This window comes from Aricia agestis, chromosome 10, assembly GCF_905147365.1.
Source record: "Aricia agestis chromosome 10, ilAriAges1.1, whole genome shotgun sequence".
NCBI classification, from domain to species: domain Eukaryota; kingdom Metazoa; phylum Arthropoda; class Insecta; order Lepidoptera; family Lycaenidae; genus Aricia; species Aricia agestis.
In genome coordinates, this window is record NC_056415.1 from 16,660,758 (window position 1) to 16,682,422 (window position 21,665).

Below are 21,665 nucleotides of genomic sequence, written 5' to 3' on the forward strand. Positions count from 1 at the left end.
TTTTCCGTTTATACTATAATATTTTATTTTGATCATCAATTATTTAAGAATTCGTATGTATGACATTTATGAATGTTTTCATAAATGTCCTACGTCTTGATCTATCACGGATACACGACTAACCCTGCAAGAAGAACCGGTGCCAGAAACTCGCTTAGGATCACTTTTTAGCTTATGGTATAAATGGTAGACCGTAGATATTAAATTATAGTCATAAAACATTTTGCTGGCATGTAAATTACATTTTATATCTTAGACGACAAGGCTGACCAGAAAAAAAATCACGATCATTAATAAAAAAAAAAATATCTCGGCCAATTTGATCGTACAAATCGCTCGCCAGTCGCCCCTCGCGCGGCGCTGGTGTCAAACTACCGCCCATCTGTCACTGCGCAAAACTTAATAAGCGATCCGTCACCATAAAATAACCATTATAAAGCCGTCGGACGCTTTTAAAAGTACATCAAGAAATGAAATCGCTAGTTAATTACCAGGAGACTTCGCGGCTCGGGTTTCGCTGGGGTGACTGGGCCTGCGAGACCCAGCCATACGGATACGGTTACAAGTAACAAATCGGATTCTATCGTAGTGTTTGGAGATAAAAGGAATAGCTTGTATTCAAAGTGTCAGACAGCTAAATTGTCAAGGGAGCTAGTAGCACAAGTGTAAACTTCTTGTAGTAGCATAACCACAGAAAGCAGTAATCACTTTCTACAACGTAACTAATCAAAAAACTATGTGTCAATATGCAACGTCCATAACTACCTGCATGCATATCTTATATCTTTAAACGAGCAATTCTTGTATATATATATATATATATATATATATATATATATATATATATATATATATATATATATTGGAATCTCGGAATCGGCTCCAACGATTTTCATGAAATTTAGTATATAGGGGGTTTCGGGGGCGATAAATCGATCTAGCTAGGAATCATTTCTAGAAAATGTCATTTTCATCGGATACCGAGCTCGGTCAAATAGCTAGTTGTAAACTATACAAAATATATCGAAAACTCAAAGAAATTTTAATAAACAATGCAGATTTGATAGGCATTCACGCTCAAGAACCAGATACAATTAAACAACAATAAAAGGACCCCAAAGCCGTCAAGACGCACAAAACGCTGGCTGGGTCACTTTTACCCCTGCCCGCTGCGATATGTATGCAAATGTTTAGTATGACATATAACAGGTAGGCATGGCGGCCCCATTCACGTCTGAACGCTTCACTGGCTCCTAACGAATCATTCGCTGCGACCTCGCCCGTCTGCCAGAATCAGGTAGGAACTATTTACCTACGGGGTCTGCGCGGCCCCCAACGCGGCCGGAGGGTTGAGTTTGATTGTTAATTACGTTCTTGTCTGCGGAATATGGCCTGATAAATTGCGTTATTGTTCTCGTGTTTACGTTGATTTGCGTTTTTATAAGCCGGTCCGTCACCAAAGCCTAGATACTCGTACGAGGATTCTCGTTGGTACTAAAAATATTCGTGTTTCCAAAAAATGTTGTCTTTTTTGATATTTTTTCATCAATTTTAAACATGGCGGTAGAATAAGCAAAACTTCTCTTCCATTGTCCAAATTTTCTAGTCCAGTTGTTACCAAAATCGCACTACCTATGGACATATTTTCAGATAAACTTCAATTCCAGTTTCACGCCCAAATCCCACTTTAAAGCACCATTTTATTTAAAGTTCACAGAACATTTTTCATACACAAGCTGATTCCTGTCGGCCCAAGGGACTGATCCTGATCACACCTCCCTCTCCCGGCGGACCTATCCCGAATATCTTTAAAATTCATCCCTTATGACGCCCATGATTGTACATAATTTATCCGCCACCTTTATGTGTTTGGATGCCGATAACAACGGTGAAAACTTGAACATAGTAAAACCTGAAAAATATGGACCTGCATAACTTGTTTTTTGGACCTGTTATTCAGGTCCAAAAAAAAAGTTATGCAGGTCCTTTTTGGAAATAAATTCTAGGAACTAACCAAGTAAGTAAAATATTATATTTTCCTAGTCCGTACCCAATAATTGCTGACTACCAAAAATTTACAGACATTTCTTCGACATTCGACATCCAAAAAATTGTCAGGAATGCTATGGAAATGAAAAATAATTCTAATAAGAAAGAATCCTTATATGAAATCATCAACGTTGGAAAAGAAGTTAATAGAAGCAAATTTTCAGAAACAAGGCATCGAAACACACATAATATGACTAATACTACATTCGCCACTTGTGACGAAATAATTGTAAAATTAATAAAAGATAAGATTCCCAATTATAATATTCATCCTAAGAAAATACCTCAAATATCCCAATTCCTTTAAACAATATTGGGCGGCCGAAATAATACCAAAAAATAGAAATATAATCAAATTATGCATCTCATTATCACCCATTTTAAATTAAGGGATGAAATCGTCCCTTTGCATTGGCAAATAACGCTCCGACGACTTCCTTGTTAGCGAACCTGTGTAGGGACATCTAATTGTACTTAGACACGGTTCTATTTGAACCCTTCATCACCAACTCAATTTCAACCCTAACTGAATAAGTTACAGTCGAAATTGCCTCGTCCCATCAGATATAAGGGACCCGGTTGAAATAGTTGGAAGGTTTTGCGGTATACCAAAATGGAGCTTGTTTTTAGTGAAAGGCGTCAGCTTGTATGATAGGATTTGTGTATGGAAGTATGAACTAATCTCCCTCCGCGTTTGATAACTCAATAACGTCGCATAATGAGAGGACGGCCTTTGATGGAGCCCTCGCCCCCACGGGGAGGTGTCGAAATCCTAATTGTAGATAAAAAGATAACTTTGACACGGATTATGGGGGATGAAGTATTGATTAGTCTTATTTTACGCGTCACGCCGACCGAATAGCTTTTTTGTGAACCGCAGCCTTGTCTCAGTGAACTGGAAATGACAAGAGATGAAATTTTGATGAAGATTGAAGAAACCAAACTATTCCAAGTAACAAATCATATATTTTGGCACCCTTATCCATATCTAATTGGGAAATTGACAAGAAAAGTATACGTTCCTTAAGTGACAAATAATTTTGAAATTTTAAAGATATTAAAAGAACTATTTTCTGTTTTGTTATTAACTAATATCTTAAAATAAGTTAAATTTTAATTTAAAAAACAAATCATGCAAGAAAACAGATCATATTATTTTAGCTCTACCAGCATATAAAATCTGTTTGATTGTAGTAAATTACTTCAAACCATTGAGAAAGTTTAAAATCGAATAAAAGCGTAATATGCAAACACGGCGACCATTTTACGCTGGTCCTCGTATGAAGCTGTTAAAAACCCGGTAACAAATTGCAAAATCAAAAGACCCCAGAGAATTTATTATAAAATCAACGAGGTTTGGGAGGTTTGAATATATTTGGGGACTCGCGGCGACCCTTTGAAAAATAATATCGCCATTTAAATTTTAATTCATCACGTGTCACTTGTAAATTATATTTTGTGGTGCGTAATACGGCACTTGTTCCTACTATACTATCACAGATACTATGATGTCTTCTAGAATTATTTGTCTCAGGTAAAGGGTAATAATGATAATGCAAGATTTTTTGTTTTTAATCCTACTAATTATTGCTAATAAGAGTGTGTCCAAAGTTAAATGTCATGCTTATAAGAATATCTTTGTGTAATGATTATCTATTGTCTTATAAGATTGAAGTAATTATAACGATTACAAGTTTTACCATAATAATCATGACTTTTACCTAGCAGTAACATGAAGTATAAAAAATATTCTATAAACACAAACATAAACAAAGAAAAAACATTATCATTGTGAGTATGCAAATGAATCAACAAAACATGAAAACAAGAATCCGAAATAATTCAATTCTTCACGGCACTTCATGCACTTAAATCTGAGAATGATAAACAGTTGTGACCCTTTCAGTGTTCCATCATCGGCTTATCTTTTGTTGTCTCTGAAAGGGAGTCAAGTGTGTCTACAGCAAATATGCAGTAACTCCAAATATTCTGAACAGATCCCATAAAATTTGATGTGAAGGAGACTAGAATGCAAATTTTATAAACAGGAAAATATTAACTTATTTGAGAAATCATAAATTAAAAATGTGTGATTGCAAACGTCAAAAATGATGTAAAGGTTTCTAAGTCCCAAACTAACTAATGCAATACTTGTTTTTGACTACCATGCAAGTCTAAGTATCATTGCGTAAAATATCATGCAAAATAATATCAATTCTATAAACTACGTATCGGAGCTCAAGTAACACTGGTCCCCGAATATCTGGCGCAGCTCTCGATTCGTGACGGCAATAAAACGCAGGGTAAAAAAGTCCAGGATACGCCAACGACAGCCGTGCGACTGATACCTCTCGATCCGCTGACGCCGCGTTCTGTAGCATTGAAGATATTCTCTTCTAGGGTATGTCTTTGGAATTTAGTATCTATTGAAGATTTGGTTTATGTTCTTTGTGGTGTTTGAATTTGGATGAATTATTGGTAACGCTGTAACTATATGGCTTATAAAATATAAAGTTTGAAATAGAACTTTTGGTTCAGACTTGAAAATTATGAAGATTTAGATCATGTGTTTGGTCTTTTTGATACTTATGGAGGAAATAACCATAAAGGGCAGAAACTTAACAAGCAACCGCCGGGTAATAACTTAAAGCTAAAATATCTGGCTGTCAAAAAACGAAGTAGTAACGCCATTAGCAAAAGAAAAAAGAAATTGTCATGAAACAAAATAATTAACGATATGCTAATACAAAACATAACAAACCACTGTAGATCGATATCTTAAATACCCCGAAAATGTGTGGAATATTCATAAGTTTGTTTCAGGTAATTTTTGGTAACAACTGTGAAATTCACAGGCTGAACAACCTTGATAAGTAATGGAGTTATTTTGTATAATTTGCGTTTATATTAGAGGTTTGTTACATCACGATTTACTAACCTATTAACGGGTTAAATTATTATTAGAATTGGAATAAAATGTAAGGATGTTACCAACATATTTTAACATATTTTACGGTTTTGCTCGATCGAGCAATAACGTCGAGCAAAACTCGCTCGGGCTTTTGTCCACACATTCAGCATTGCTCGATAGTTCTATTCTAAATCGATATATTTAATTCCATCGAGCTCGATGCGAGCCTTCGAGCTATCAGTTTTGCGGTCCACACAGTAATTATTCGATTTGGAGTAAAACTATCGAGCAAAACCGCATGTGAGTACTTAGCATAAGGAAGAAACAAATAATTTAGATCCCATAAAACGACAAATGAACATCCTAATGTTCTTATAGTTAGGGGATGAATGGTCTGGATAGTAAATGATAGAGAATGACTTCCCGAGGAAGACTGATGAACCAAAACATTTGCTCACAACCATCGAACAAATACACCATCAATTATATCAGTTGCATCTCATTTCCAGCATCCGAATAAATCAAGACAGTTATTGAGATGAGTTTGTTTGATTTGAGCGCACATCGTGCAATATACTGCAGGGAAAGTGAGGGGTGCAACTCATGAATATGTATGCGGGGAGACCCCCGAGCCGGGAGGGGGGAGGATGTAAATGGAAATTTCAAATAAAAACGCCTCAAATATTAACATGAGCCGGATTCGTGTTTTCCCGTTCGCGATGACGTGACAACAAAACGGTTGCGGATGATTCCGAAATTATCGTGTTTCGGCGTTTGTCAAATTTCACCGTTCTGATGCTACGTTTTCTTATCTACACATTGCTTATCTACAATCAATGGGACCTTTTAGCCATGTCCCATGGTTTGGTAGAGTTTTCTAAATCTCAAAATTAAATTAATATTTGAGAGAATTTTTCTGGCGTCACAGGAAAATCCTAATCAGAATACAGCACAAATTGTATTTTTTTGACTACATCTCTGTGTGTTATCCAAAATGAATGAAATAGCTATGCCCTAAATTGTATGAATTGTTTGCGAAGGCCTGATCTAGAATTTGCCGTAATTCCTTCCGAAGACTATAAAATTTGCTCATATATTATTTTGTATTGAGGTTTACGACTACCCTCTCAATAATACATTTTTGCTTCATTCAATAGTTTTCATGATTCACGAACATTCCAACACAGTCATCAACAAATCACATCTTATTCTGTGTACGAAAATAATATTTTGATTGGTGTGTCAAATTTTCGTGGTTAGTCATAACCATTTTAAGCTCCCTTTACTTTATCTATTATGCCTTACCTGGTAAACATATACCTTTAATATTACTTAACATTAAAGGTATATGTTTCCGTTCCGTTCTCAAATAGTGTCCACTCGGTGACGGCGGTGCGGAAGTGCGTCACATACGGCAGTTATGACGTCACGGCGGACACCGGAAGTACAAGTGGCGCCGCTCCGGAACCGGAAGACGTCGCCTGACATCTTACCAGAGGTAAATGACCCGCGGTCGTAAATCACGTGTATTAGGGCGGCGGACTTAATTTATTACTTTTTACTTTGAACCTCTAATGTAATTAAATATTTAATTACTTTTTACGAGATCAAAAAGTATACTCTTATTTACCCAGAGCGTAAATTCATTCTTAACAATTTTAAAAGCTTTTATAAGTTTTTTGTAGCTTTATAATGATTATCAGGTTTTGGAAAGATTTTCAAGAAGATCCAGATACGTAATTATTTCAAAATATTAATTTAGCTGTTGAAATGCTTCTACCCTCAAATAAAAGATTAAGAATTACACCGCCTTCCGACAACGCGAGCGCTATTCGCTCCTCGCCGATATCTATACCAAATTATTTCTACCAACTTTACCTAACGAACACCCTCGCTATTCGTATCACATCACAATCCAATTTCAACCCTACACCGTACGTACAGCATTCAATTTCACCAATCACAGCTGCAAGACACGTGATTAACGAAAAGCTGGAAACTGGGAATCATTTGTGAATAGTCGAAAGGGACAGGTGACATGATATTATGCAAATGTGGTGGGGTAGAGAGAGACAACGCATTAGCGGAGATTCGCTCGCGAGGATAAAATATAGTGAGATGAAACGATTTATTACAAGCCTAGAGGTACTCCAAATTAATTACACTAAGTTTTGCTTTAATTCTGCGCCATTGTTGAAGGAATGTTGTCATATCGCTTTTTATTGCGGAGGGGCTTATATTTATGGCTTAACAAGTTTCATGCTGAAATTTTGATGAAGGTGATTGTGTCTTGCCATAAATTTACTTTAATGTTATCAGAATTTCTCTTTAATTATATTTTAGAGGTCTTGATATTTTTTATGAGTCAGTTATAAATTCAATCAGAAGTTTATCACATATGATATTTTAGGTATAATTATATAATATGAAATGGATTCATTGAACCAAAAAATATTACTATAAACTTTTAAATGTATTATCAATACATTTAAAAGTTTATAGTAATATTTTTTGGTTTCAAAATGCAACTCTTCATATTATCCTAACTTGCGACATCACAGCCTTATAAGGTGTTTTGCAGATACTAAAAGATATTTATTCGTTCCTTCCCCCAGGAGATAAAGAGCCACTATTTTAAAGGGTTGCTTTAACCACCCCAAGCCACCGTGCTATCCCCTTAAGGACTTTGCGTTAAAGTGACGAATAAATTATATTATTTATAGCTATATTATATTTTCTTATACTTAAACATGAAATACCTGGGAGGTAAAACAAAAGTAAAAACTTTAAAAATACAGGTATATTATATTGCTTATATTATTCGGAGTTAATGTGTAGATTGTGCACCTTGATCAACGTCACTTGAAGATCCATTCGATATTATTCAACGATCCCGAATCAGCAAATAACCATATTGAACCCGTAAGTACGGATGCCTATTTGTCAGCTTTTAGAAAAATTGGCACAGCAATCCGGTCGTCTTTTGCAATACAAATATCTGCCGTTTCCAATCAAAATCGAGATAAGGTCCAACAACAAACAAGCGGAATTCGCAAAGGAAAGCCCAAATGGGATCCCTAAAATATTCTATTTGACACTCGCCTTTTGATCCGTCTTTGATCCGACTCGATCGGGAATTGCAGCCAATCACGACTCTCTCCTGTTTGATTGCTTAGGGACCGTTAATTACCAGATGACCTTTGCTGCGAGGCGTGGCGGGCCCTTAACACTCGACTGAACGCAAATTTGCCAGACCTTCTGGACCCTGCGGTAAATTATTTATTGGACATCGCCAGCTTCGGAATTATGTAATGAATATCCTGGGGCCGACCGCGAGCTGGATGCTAAATGGTCCTTCGAAAATTGATACCGGATACTCGCTCGTTTATTATAAAAGCCTTATTTTGTCTGGGCCGTTTTCGGGAATGCCGAGGACAGATACTACGGTATTTTGCTACTCTATAAAATTGGACCTGCCAATCCTGCCGCATAATTTGAATATTGGAGCCATTATTACGTCGCTACTGCTAGCAATTTGTGGCAATTTTAAAATTTCGCCAACGTGAATCATGATGATTATGAATTTAATAGTAGTACTTAAATATAAATACTGGTACGTTCAATAAATTTTAGCTAAATTGTGTCTCGTTCATTAAAGTACAGAGAGCCGGAGTTTCTAAGCTACTATATTGAGTTCGTGCAATCTAATCAGCCTCTTTGCTCCAGCTTCCATTTCGCAGGCACGCTGGTCTGGTATTGTATCTTTGTCTTGGAAGCAGCCAGCTAAATCACGTTTTATCGACCACTGACATAAACTCAAAACCTCTATAGTTGCCTCTGTGCTTCCTAGATCTTTTTATTATTTTGTTTCTTACTTTGAAATAGTGTTCGAAAGATTTGGGTTGTGTTTGGTTGCATTGAGTACTTGTTTTTTCTATCTAAGCCGTTACTTCCATTTCACGTTTTGTCCGTCTGTCCATATTATCAATAAGTAGTCCAATCGTATCTTAGCAAAAATAATCCATTACGACTCGCTCAGTCCTGACATTTCAAGACTTTATCATTGCTTTATCACATGTCGAGTATTGCAGGTGAATTGCACTGGATTGCTTAAACGGGACTTACTGTTTATTCATCAACATCAGCTCTAAAAATATAGACTTAGTTCTTTCGTCTATCTTTCTGTCTGAGGAGGTACCTCACTCTCAAACCACTGAACTTATTAGATAAGATAAAATTTTGGTAGAATAAAATCCCGGAAAGGACATTCGATATAGTAATTTTATTCGCGGCAAAATTTACTGTTCCCGCGCCTTTAACAAATTTTTGCACCAAGTAAGTTGCGGGTCAAATCTTGTTTTAGTAATGAAATGATGAATGAAAATGAAACTCGTTGGAGCCGATTCCGAGATTTCAATAATATATATATATATATATATATATATATATATATATATATATATATATATATATATATATATATATATATATATATATATATATATATATATATATATATATATATATATATATATATATATATATATATATATATATATATATATATATATATATATATATATATATATATATATATAAACTCGTGACGCTCGAGCCCTTGCCCATACAAAAGTGAAAAAAAAAATCATCTTTCACAGTGCTTTCTTGCCTAAAAAAAAATATATAATATATATATATATATATATATATATATATATATATATATATATATATATATATATACAGGGTGTAACAAAAATAAGTGATAATACTTTAGGGTGTGTACGTGTTCCTTGTAGAGAGTTCACTGTGAAAGTAGCAGTGCTGAAAGACGAAAAAAAATTTTCACTTTTGTATGGACAACGGCCCGAGCGTCACGAGTTTCCCCATACAAAAGTGAAAAAAATTTTTGGTCTTTCAGCGCTGCTACTTTCACAGTGAACTCTCTACAAGGAACACGTACACACCCTAAAGTATTATCACTTATTTTTGTTACACCCTGTATATATATATATATATATATTAGGCAAGAATTGCTCGTTTAAATATATAAATTTTGTCGTTTTAAACATAATGAATTTCAACAAGAGTCTCGAAAAGTTTTATTGACATCGACGAGCCCTTTAACAGTGGGCAGAATGTCGTTAGTCTGTTTTTCATTACCGACTCTTAAGACTTATGTTAAGATAACCATACGTATAGGGTGAGTCAAATTGTTTTAGTTTTGAAATATTTTTACATCGTGAAATAATTACATAACGCAAATAATTGTTGTAATCACAACCTTATTACTTTTATGAAAAAAAAATTACGAACTTGATGTTGTTCAATACGTATTTAAAACATAATATAACATAATATGGTACTAATTGAGTATTTACTTGGACCAACAAGAAAAAAAGATGAGATTCGGTGTCGATGATTTTATAAAATTGGTTAATAAATAAATGGTTAATGTTCACATGTTGGTAATGATAAATTTCAAGTTTAACGATGGTGTGAGCGAATCCATTCGCAAATTTACTTCTATTAGCGTACAACAATTTATTGGCAATCAGATAAACGTACATTTTAATTAAGATAACCGTTCTAAAAATAGAAGTTTAAACGAACGTCGTTATCGTATCAGCCTGTACAAACGAGACGTACGGACAGACAGCTGATGTGTAAGATCAATCCTGGACGGCTACTGGCGAGACAGGTTCGTGTTTTACATTCGACGACCGGTAGCAATCACGACCTTGCTCCCTACGAAATAAGGCGCAAGGAGTTCGATAAAATCGCTCCATGGGTTTGCTTTTATTTTCTGAAGTCTCAATAAATTCCTAACCCCGGAGACCGGGAGCGATCGCTGGACGTATTAAAAAATCTGCAGACATTGTCCTCACGTTCTTTTTTGTCAACTCCGAAACAAGATTGACAATTTTTAAATAAATTACCAATATGAAGAAGATGCAAAAAATCTAAACGATTACCTATAACTGTATAAATTACCCAATACTGTTTAAACAAATTAATTTAACTGTTAGGTGTTTGAAACTTGATAAGGTTGCTCCCCCCCACACTCAATTTTTAGAAGATTATGACTTAAATCCAAAAATTGCCTCAGGAAAAGACTTGGCATAGTTACTTTCTACTTATAAATTGCAATTATCCTCGTTCAAATTTAAAAAGACGCAGATTAGATAAACCCCAGCGAGAAACAGGAAAAAAGCAAGTGGCAAAAACCCTGCGGTATCCGCACAATATGTTACAGATTAAAAATAAACCGCCTCCGAAACGATCTAATTAACAGTTTATAATTGGAATTCCGGACATTGCGACACCTCACACTAAAAGCTACTCCCTGTTCTCGTGGGGGGCTCGGAGGCTCTGATTAACGTGCGCGGGCGCTTGTTTCGTTTAATTAGGCCTAAGACATGCCGCGTTCACACCCCGCCCTAAAAGGACTCGGCCGTAAGTAGCCTATGTGTTCGTTTTGTGCGTACAAGTGAAAGGAATTTTGGCGAAAGTGCGTTTTGATTGTGATGAGGTGGTGAGGTCTTACGATTTTAAAATTTAGTGTTAGGTGAGAATTACGATAGAGGAAAAAATGAGTAGAGTAAAGATTTGAAGAATTTTAAAATGTAACAAAAACACTTTTAAGATTTTGAGAAATCGCTACAACTAGCAGTTCAAGCTTGAAAACTTTAAAACTGTTGCCACGCAATAAATAGTGTGAAACTTTCGGTGAAGATGCTGTTAAGAAGTTGGTCTGAAGCGAAAGAAAACAGATTAGTTACGATTGTTTCGAAACATAAATTAAAAAGCGTAGAATACTAAAATAATTATACTTTTACTAGTTACGAACGAACCTCAAGCGTTGCCCATAAAACATGATGCGTCAGTTGTGAAATATGGATTCACAAAATACCTGTAATATTCCATGTTACATAATTGGTATTGTCGCTTTTAGGACACCGAGACACGGAACCATTTACGGCGCATTATTTATAAGAGCATATTGTTATATAACTGAACTGGTCCTCCGCAAAAACTCAACATGGAATTGTGAAAAACAAAGAACTCGGCAAATACACAATACCGAGCAGATCCGAGCAGAATTACTTCATTCCGCGCGCTTCGGCGAGGCAGCGGCAATGTGAACAAAAACGAAGCGAACTGCACTGCGGCCGACGGTAGCAAAATAATAAGATCGCACAACAAAATAAAGAAGCCCTCGAAACAAAAGGAAGGCTGAAATAAGGCGAAAAGGAGTGACGCCGTGTAGGTCCGCTCATTGTCTTCTAAACTCGCCGATTTACTAAATATGGATGCGTCATGCGAACCCGATGAATAGCGCGAAATAGCTAGCTTTAACAGCATAGATATAGTGCTTTACTCCAGACCAAAAGTTAAGATGCCCTAAATATTTTTGCAGGTTTGGCCCCCCACTTTAAGTATGTATCAAAGTATTGAAGGGCATTACATATTTTAGACTACTCTATTTTGGCTTGTTAAACAAAAGCAGGATTTTTATGACTTCGATAACATCATTCGAGTGGGATGATCCCTTTTATCCCACACGGAAAAGGGATCCAATTAAGAAAAACTCTTTTTACTGTACCATCCAAGATGGCGCGAACGTCATCAAATAAGCCGATACTTCATTGGCATGCAGGGACGACGCAACATCCAGTAGAGGCGCTTCCTAAACCGGCAACAATTACTTTCAATTACAACCTACTTACCGTCCTGCCTGACTAGAAACGCCTTCATTACGTGAAACATCATCATTATCGTCCACCCACCCATTATTTAAAATTAGGTCTCTCTGTGATATACTTCCTCAAGATTATATCGAGAAATCTGTCTCAGATGGAAGGAGTTAACCCGTTAACTTGTTATAGATCATAGAATAACGTAATTATTCGAAACATTGCATCAGCGTTATTATAGAATCAATACTGACATTAGTTATTAGAAACCTGTTGATTCGATGTTTACGACCTTAAAAAGCCGCATCTGATTTTCGCGAATCTCCAACATTTTGGTTACAGATAAAAAATACTTCGCAATGGACTGGTCGTGGTACATCATTGTTCCTTCCGATACGTGCTACCATTCGTACCCCGCGGTCGTCACACGCGCCCTTATGTCCAGGCGGGAGAGACCACAATCGCATATCGCGAGTTAATTAAAACAGGATGAGAGACGCGAGTTTCGTCCATTGATAAATTGACAGCAAAAACTGTACCACAGTAACGTTTCATATTTAATAAATGTTGGCTTTTTGCTATGCGGACCAATAAATACTTGGTGAATACTCCAAGTACACACGTAAGGTAGTTTATATCTCTAATATCGTGCTCGCAGCGATAAAATCCAGAACTCAATGTGACAAAAGATATTTAAGATTTATGTTAGCCTGTCGTCTGGTTACGAAGTGACTAGGCCAAAAATGTACAGCTTCTATTTAAAAATACTATGTGATTGTTAATACTTACAGAAAACTTAATGAATACATATAAGTAAAAGCATGATTTCATTATTTTAACTTAAAATGATGGTACAAACCAAAACATAAAATTAAATTTCAACAATCTTACATTTAATGATTTCACGATTGATGATAATTCGTTTGGCGATGATAATTGTTTTTTTTTATTGGCATTAACGTTTCATAGTTACAGATATATATATTATACATACACTACATTGCACGAATTCATGCAATGTATGCACGTTACACTGTCACACCGTCACAGTGTAACACGGTCGTCACACGACGCTATTTGAAGCTAGCTTCAAATCCGGCCCAGGTTTTACATTACAATTGTCGGCCCAACCTGTACTCGAATATGATAAATCAGGACACAAGTACAGGTGTGCAGAAAGGTGAGCCAATATAAATAATATTACAATTAAAATACTATGATTAGATGAGTAGAAAAAGGAAATGAAATGGAAATTAAAAGTCAACAATTAAAAATTACATAACTTACAATGTGAACAACCCCCTAAAAACTGGAGGAGGTGTTTAAATAGTAATTACTAAGCTAACTATGATTAAAATGGTTATTTGGTTTCTAAAGATTCTTTATGAAGCTAAAAGTAAGAAAACCATTAATGAAATAACAAAGTATAATTCAAGCTTAATAAACGTTGTTATTGTTTACCTTGTCATATCCTTAGTATATTACTCAAGGACAACAATTATACTATCAGCAAATATATTTTAAAACAATACAATTTTTTCACTTATTACAAATTACAATAGCTACAAGACCAACCTATCAAAACCAAATCATGAGTTAGCCATCACATATTTACCAACCAATCGTACCAAACTAAAGAATATTTTCCCACAAAACCGTTATCTTCACGAGCATACCGGCTGTATATCCACGGTATTTACCGAAGGAGCGCAGCTATGTTCACATCGAGACAGAATACAGAGCGATGTCTGCGTATCGGAACTGCATCAACTTTCAGCCAAACATTCCTGGTGCTGGCACAATCGTGTCAAATATACATTGGGAAATAGAATTTGAAGCTTTTGCAGAATAGAAGCATGTCTCGTTCTAGTCATGTTCTAGAACTAGATGATGTTAAGGATAACATATTATATGTAGTTATAAAAAAAACTTAAACGTAAACTACACTAATGATATAGACATATATTTTATAATAATTTACTAAAGGTTTGATACTTTTACTATCAGAGTTGATTTATAGACGAATTTTCGTAATTTCGATCTTCGTAACATGTTATGTCAAATCCAGCCGACAAATCACAACTAGCTTTCAAATATTTACGCTTGAGATTAGCATTCCTGCTTCCCTTTTTTGAGTCGTCTGACAAATTTTAATCCGAAACAGCATAGTTTTATTGAAAGGCATTTCAAACTATTGTCTCCTATCCGTAACCGAGCTCGTGCGGCGATACGAGGCTTCGCGGAAGGCGCCTAATGAAGATCTTAATTGGGCGCGCGTGTGTCCGCAGCCTTATCGCCCGGGGCACCATCACGCCTTCCCCGTAGCGATAGATCACAGGTTCCAATCCGTTATGGAATATGTTGCGACTTGCGAAGCTGAGAGTTAGCACCTATTGGTACCACTTTTAATGCTGAACTTATTGTTTTGGCTACCAAAGTTTTTGCAACTATAACGCCACACGGTCTCCGTAACGATGGATCAAGTTCTGATCCGACCATGTCAAATGGTACCGTTTTAAAATACGCTGAAGTCATTGTTTTTGACTTCTGATTTTCTTGCTGATAATATTTCATAGTTATAAATATTAACTGAAGGCAAATAGTATGTGTTTTTTTAGGCCTTAAGAATAATAATACCAGCCGCTACTTGTTTGACTCACATAAACACTCAACTTACTACCATTAAATTTAAAAATACCAATGTAACAGTACATAAATATAGTAATAAAGAGGTTAAATTAAAAGTATGTACCGTATAAACAAATACCGCCAAAATAAGTGTATAACCATTTAGCTGCGTAAAGATGGACGATAACGTAAAAATAACAACGTATCACGCGATACGGCCATTACAAAATAGCTCTGTCGTGTACAGACTGATTCGTACGAGAAGCGGCCGACGTAAAATCAATCGGCACGCGAACTTTACACCCAAATAATGTAAAATATTGCCCGTAAACTCGTCATACTCGTCATTTTTATTGCGGCCTTAAAATATGGCGGCGGAGCGGGACGGAGGATGCCTCTCGCTCGGACAATATAGACTGTAGAGCTTGTTGAACAAAAATATGATTAAGTAAGTTTAATCGTGTGTGTCCTTTGGTATCGCAGACTTTGCTAAAACAAAATTAAAAACAATAAACGAATATTTGAAACGTTAACAAGATAATTTTCAGAATTCTTAGAATAGAGAATATACTTATACCAATTACAACAACAACAAAGAGAGTAAATAAATTATCCGACAACGTTATTATTGGACAAGGAACATCATTTATCTCCATATCAGTCGAGTCAATAATTGAATTCAGAACTACTGTTAGTTCAGTGCAAACGTTATTAACCACAACATTGGTTATATAGACACTAGCTGCTGTCTGCGACTTTGTCTACACACTAGTCAAATATATCACATAATGAACTAGTCAAGATTTTTTTTACAAAATAACTACATACAGAAAATTACTTTTTTAATGCAACCAAGAGTTTATGAGGTTATAGCAATATAAATGTTCATACTTATAATTATATTACCATACTTGTAAAACATTAGTAGTTCTAAAATTCTTTGTCGTAAGGAAACCGTAAGTATTCTTATCCGAGAAAGTTTGAAAATCGATTCCGCTACCGCGCGGAGGTATTTTGCATATAACCTTCAAAAAGTCTTACGATGGTTCCCGTTAGGTCGCCCCGGCCAAAAATAGTTTTGCCTTATAACATTCTCGTATTTTATTCTTTGATTATACCGCTGATGTTATTTCTGTCTTTTTTATTGATTCGTAAAGATAAAAGATACTATTGCAAATTTCTTAAGGAAAATATAAAATAATGTTCGAAAAAGTGCACTGTTACAGCCTACAGGTCCATGTAGGGCAATGACATTACATCTAATACCATAATGTCTAAGCGATAAATATTCACAGTGGGTTCATGAATATTTCAGGTGGCATTGATCTTGTGACCTCGGGAATCAGTTTTACCTGAAACAACACCATTCGAAAGAATTTCGCTATCAGCGATGGAAATTACCCCAGTATTTAACGTGACCGAGCACCTTAAATATTCAGAATATTGTGAACAACGTATCGCATCAAAATCGCGTTTAAAATAGGACAAAAGTTGTCAGGGCAGTAAACCTCAAACGTTGGGTCGGTGTGGGTGAGTCCGCATGGGGGTGTAACGCACACGCGCGCACCGAGACGATCATTTACATACGGCGGGGCGCGGGGGAGCGAGACGGTGCACCCGGGGGACATCGCCCCCGGTGCGTGCGACAGAGACCACTATATTATTATCCTGTGCTAAAAAAACGAAAAGTGGGCGGGGGATTACATTATAGTAGCGAAAGTAATCGATATTCTGTTTTAGTACGAGGTTGTTAGACCTGCAACTGCAGGCTTCGCAAGGTGGGCGAGTGCGTGGATCTCCCGATGCTCGATACGACTTGCCACCAGACTTCATAAGGACCCCTATTTTACGCGTTATGGTGGAAAATTTAAGAGCTCTTAAACTCTCTTGGACTTGTTCCGTTTTCAGTAAATTAAGTAGACATGTATTATATCTATAGTACTGAGACTATATTGAAATGCCAAAAAGGTATTAAAAATGATAATAAAGTGTTTTGGTAATTTAAATAGATATCAAAGTTGGAATTGAAATAAATAAGGAGTTAGTATAAAATGTATACTTAGAAAATAACAGGGTGAGTGACTTCTACTTCATCACATATAGTTACATCTTGCTTAGTGGTGTAGTAAAAACATTACCACTTTTTTATACTGCCTTATGAAGTACTAGCTGTTGCCCGCGACTTCGTCCGCGTGGACTTCAGTTTATAGCGCGCGATGCCAACAAAATTGGTGTCAAAAGCTTTTATAAAAAAACCTTGGTACCCCTTAAATCAATACAGCTGTGCAGTGTGCAAACAATAAGTACTTCATTTTTGTATGTTAAACTTTATATATTATGCCAAATTTTAAAGCTTATTTAGCCCCCCAATTACACAACTTTACCCATAAACTATTTATCATTGATAGGTTTAGCCCCAATTTCACTAACGTCCGTTAGTGTTAACAGCTTGTTAAAATATCCTGTCTTCTCTTTCATTCATATGAAAAACGAAACAGCTATCGTGATACTAATTCGAGCATTAACTTTAACAGTCGTTGGTGAAATTTGGTCTTAAGGTTACGTCACTGCCTGCACAGATAAAGTACTGAGTTATTTAATACCGTAGAATAGATATAACAATCGAAAAAAATCGAGACTTAAATGTAAGATGATACCACCTCTTATAGAAAGACTTTTGAGCAAGCGTCAGCGCGATGTAGAAGACGCACGGCGCCATCTATTATGAATTTTTTGAACAAATTTACGACCCTTACAACCCTTTTTTCCAGTAAAAAAGTAGCCTATGTCCTCTCTCAGGCTTTTGACTATCAGTATACAAAATTTCATTACAATCGGTTCGGTAGTTTTGGCGTTTGGCGTGAAAGCGAGACTGACAGACAGACAGACAGACAGAGATACTTTCGCATTCATAATATTAGTACAGATTATGTGCATACTGCACAGCTGTTTTTGGGTATTTTGATTAATTAAGGGCCGCGCTACACCGGAATGGCAGCGGCGAGGCGAGCACTTTCAGCGCTGCCATTCCGGTGTAGCGCGCTGCGCGGCCCTAAGAGGGGTACCACTTACCAGGGTTTTAAAAAGTTTTTAAATTTGACACAAATTTTGCTGACACCGCGCGCTATAAACTAAAGTCCACGCGGACGAAGTCGCGGGCAACAGCTAGTTATGAATAAAAACAATAATATATAATAAAGTAGGTATGATTAGTTCTGCTATAATAATGAAGTAAAAAATAAAGCGCCATCTGTTTTCATATATTAGAATTAAAATGTAAAAATATTTTCTGGATGGAATATAGGCCAACACAACACACTCGAACTCCTTAGAAATGCAGTAGGAGTTCTATAAGATAAGATAGATTGATTATTATTATAGCAAGTGATAATATTATTAAACATAATATTCTAACGTATTAAAAACTATAAACAAAAACATAATAACTAATAAGTATGATTAGTTCTATGTTACAACGAAGTAAAAAAAAGCGCCATCTGTTGAATCGTATTAGAACTAAAATGTTCATTGCATCGCGTCGATATATTTCTGGATTTTTTATAATATTATACATAAAATATATTTAAGATTTTTGAAATATTATTTTAATACACATCCAAGACCCAGGAACATTGAAAACTTTTTGTTCCGCCTGCGGGACTCGAACCCAGGACCCCCGGGATGAGCGCTGGCCACGCGCAATGCGAAGTAATTTTCATCGATATTTTCATGGAAATAAGATATTTTCCCACATCAAAATGTAGCCTATGTCCTTTCTCAGACTCTAGAATAACTGTGTACAAAATTTCATTGCAATCGGTTCAGTAGTTTTGGCGTGAAAGCGAGACAGACAGACAGACAGACAGACAGACAGACAGAGATACTTTCGCATTTATAATATTAGTATAGATGACACATTTCTTCACCAAAGCTCTACTTGTCTATCATATCGAAGCGTCTAAGACGATATTCATTATTACCCCATTCTGTGAATAGGGTACAAAGGTTGGGGCATTTGGGGCAAATGAGCCGTGGGGCATTTCGCGCATAATTTCACAGCGGGCCCCAGTTGTCCGACAGCCGCTAAACGACTGACCGAAGATGGACGATCTAAAAACTTAAATGAAGGAGTGACATTCGGGACATTATCAACATCAGCATTGTAGATTATAGAGACTGTTGTAGATTCTCCAACTATGATTGTGACTTATTTATAGCTACATGCTTATAATAATTTGTTTCAATATTTGAAAAACCAACATCATCAACCAAACTCTACGTCTTAATCATCATTTCTGTAGGACTCTCTTAGATAATATTGATAAGAGACGCAACTTTTTCTGATTCAGATGACCAGTAAAATACATTTTCACTATGAAAATTCTAAGCCTCAAGTTCCGAAAGAACATAAACGCGAAGTGAATTTTTACGAGCATTTTTGAAGGTTACATAAATATTTTGTGTCTTATATAAACCACGTAAATCCGGAGTGACGTAGTGGTATTTATATAGTGATAAAATCCATTTACGCCCGCTACAATGCCGCCGTACAAACTTATTTCCATAGCTTTCATATCTACGGAGACTAGGGGTGAGCGCTGTCGATAAAATACACCGATATTTTGTTTTTTTTCGGTTTGAGTTTTATGCATAAGTGAACCCAAAAAGTTCATAATATAATTTACGTTGGTCTACAAATTGTGGCATCCGTTTCTGCGTTTACTTGCCATTTATTTGTAATGCGTATACTGTACCTGTACTACATGTAATTCATTTTTATGTGCCTACTTTTAGAAGTTTGAACTCATACTTTACTTAAGTGTATTTGTGACGATTAAAAGCTCCGTAACAAGAATTTTACTATCGTTCTATCGTCGTTTCAGTCGTCGACGTCACGTCTCTCGGTAAAAGCACCCTCAGTTTTTCCTTCAATTTTCCTTTTGCGATCTCCACTCACTTAATTGACGAAGAATTTTGATTGGTCGCGCCATATTTCTATGCATCCGTCGACGTCGGTATTTTTTCTTTTTAATTTCAGCTTCATTTATTATTCCTCTCTTATTTTAATGGTTAGGTTCGTTATTGTTCGTATCCGAGGGCCGTCGTATTTTTTCATCTCTAATAGCTGTTCAGGTTTCGATATTGTGAGGGTCTCGAGGGTTCTGTATTTTGACGATCCTTAGATCTTAATGACGACCATTGCTAAAATATATTCAATTAATTTCGCCCAATACTTCTTTGTTTACTCCGCGAGCCTCTGAAGTTTTAATGAGATCTTGATTCAAGCGAATGGATGGTTAAAAGTCAAAACCTGGCCACAAACCAAATCTGTATAAACTCCAAACGCTCATTACTCTGTAAGTTAACTTTCAAATTAACATTGACTAATATCCACACGAAATAGACGGTTTGTATTTGAACCATATCAAGACCCACTCATTGTCCAATCATTAAAACTATCAACCTGATCTATACAATTCCCATTCATTAATCACTGCGTCTATCCACGTCCCGCTCATAGATCCTGCGGTTCACACTTCTATCGTATAAATATTGAACAATAGCCGGAACAAGGTTGTAACATTTCAATCGCAGCAATTACTCGCGAGAGGCGGTACAGGTGAATGCGGAGCCTCGATTAAACAGTAGACCGGCCGACAGGGCTGACAAAACGCAGCGCGCGCGCCGATTCACTCGTACCACGGAGGATGGTCAAACAAATTTTCAAAATGGCTGCCCATTGAAACGTCAGCGCGGGAGTATTGTGCGGATGTCTGGCTCGGTCGCGGACAAAGGTATTGCCATCACTTATCGACGGCTCCCCTCATCGGTGCCGAAGATTTATTCTCGTGTTGGCAATATTTTGCGAATAGATTTATCGGCCCGATCTGACAATGGTAAGGAAAAATATCTCTTGCATAGGTGAAGATTCAGATATAATTCGATGGTACGAGGATAGCGACGTCGCTCCACAATCCGGAAGATTGTTTTCGAATAGACAAGATAGATGATCCTCTGGGGGTAGAATAACCGCGACGTGAATGTCTCGTACTCTTTGACCCTTCAGACAAAAGACGATTTACGGTACACAATAGACAAAAAGTCAACTAATATGCTCTATTAGGATTGTTAAGAAGTAAGTCTTGATTCTAATTGCTACTTCTATAATATTTGCAACATAAATAAAGGTGGAGTTTTTCCTACTGTAGCGTTGACATAAAAACACGACTGTGCTTTTAAATGCCAATGTTCAAAGTACGTGTCCTAGCTTAGGTATTGCTACAAGGAAGTTTCTAGCAATGTCACAGCTAATGGATATCCTTAACTATTGAGGTCCCTCAATATTATAAGGCTCTTTGTGAAACAGGCTTGCATTTCCG

At 36.3% G+C, this 21,665-nt stretch overlaps 1 long non-coding RNA gene across 1 annotated transcript in view; it reads left to right on the forward strand.

The window, feature by feature from the left end:
• The window catches only part of LOC121731011, a 45,303-nt gene that overhangs the window by 14,551 nt on the left and 9,087 nt on the right, over positions 1–21,665 (forward strand). Inside the window, exon 2 of the long non-coding RNA XR_006036178.1 lies at positions 6,334–6,458. This is a non-coding gene — a long non-coding RNA (uncharacterized LOC121731011). The remainder of the gene's footprint in view (positions 1–6,333; positions 6,459–21,665) is intronic.